This window comes from Bemisia tabaci, unplaced genomic scaffold (genome assembly GCF_918797505.1).
Source record: "Bemisia tabaci unplaced genomic scaffold, PGI_BMITA_v3".
NCBI lineage: Eukaryota > Metazoa > Arthropoda > Insecta > Hemiptera > Aleyrodidae > Bemisia > Bemisia tabaci.
This window is the reverse complement of record NW_027311781.1, coordinates 54,694-56,009: the sequence shown is the minus strand read 5'-3', so window position 1 is coordinate 56,009 and position 1,316 is coordinate 54,694.

Below are 1,316 nucleotides of genomic sequence, written 5' to 3'. Positions count from 1 at the left end.
CTCGTTTTGTCTAACTTAGTTTTTTTTTTTTTTTTTTTTTTTTTTTTTTTTTTTTTTTGCGTGTCGTACTAGGTGTTTTTAAAATTTCCTAGGAAACACCCAGATCCGTAGAATAATTCGACGGTGCAAGTCGGCAATCACATAACTCGGTTTGCGACGTCGCGTCGCAGACTTCCTATCATACTTTATTTTTTAAACGGAAAACTACACAACGGCAATTTTTTAAAACTGCCGTGATTTCTCTTCTCTAAGCGAAGAAAATTCTGCAAAAACTCACTTTGTTCTCCTTTAAAAAAATAACATGGAGGCGGAGATTTTCAGACGCCGCAAACAAGTTACGTGATTGCCGACTTGCACCGTCGAATTTCGCCTAACAACAAAACTGCACAAGTGAAATTTGGAAGAAATTTGGAAGAATTAAGTGGAGCTAGAAATATTATTGAATGACACATGATCACGACTTTTTTATCTCTCAGTTGATTTAAGTTAATTATTGTGTTTAAAAACACATTATCATACAAACTGTAAACGACAAGGTCATTAAATTATTCAGAAATAAATGTTTTTTAAAAAATGAAAATTGTTCAATATATATAACTAACCCTGTTTCGCAATCTTAAATTCTATCACACGTTGATTTCTGAAGGATGATGAAATTCCCCTCTTTCATAAAGTTAAAGCTACCATTTTCACCACATCAGAAACAGTAAATTAAAAGTAATTCCTGAAGTTCATGTCTAATTTTAGGTCTCTCACTATTTTACTCTTGAATAACTAAAGGTCAATGGGACGGCGTTTAGCAGAAAGGAACCAAGCCACATACGCTATTGCCAATTTAACCGGGCAATTTAATTTTTTCACAAGAGAACGTTTTTGCGGATTACTTTGAAAATTTCAAGGAACTCGCTTCGCACCAGGCAGAAAATTCACTGGAAGCACAAAAATACGCGCACAACCGTTCTCATGTGAAATATTAAATTGCCCCATTAAACATGGCAATAAAAGATGTAGCTTCGTTCCTTTCTGCTTAACGCGGTCCAGCATCCCATGAAAAAAGTAAATTTGTAAAAATAGATCAAACGCACCGGTCGTTTACTGTTACATTTTTCTATTCCTTTCCCTGTTCACTGCACTGAACCAGTAACGGTGTGTGTTTCTTTAGAATCTAAATTAAAATTAGTTTGTCAACTCTAGAGTCCCTTTATACTGAGAGTCAAGACAATGTGAATCCATTTCTGATTGGTTCCCGTATTTTAGGCCTTCACAGTGTCACAAACGGGAATAAAGATTACATTTTCACCGATTTCAAAGATTAT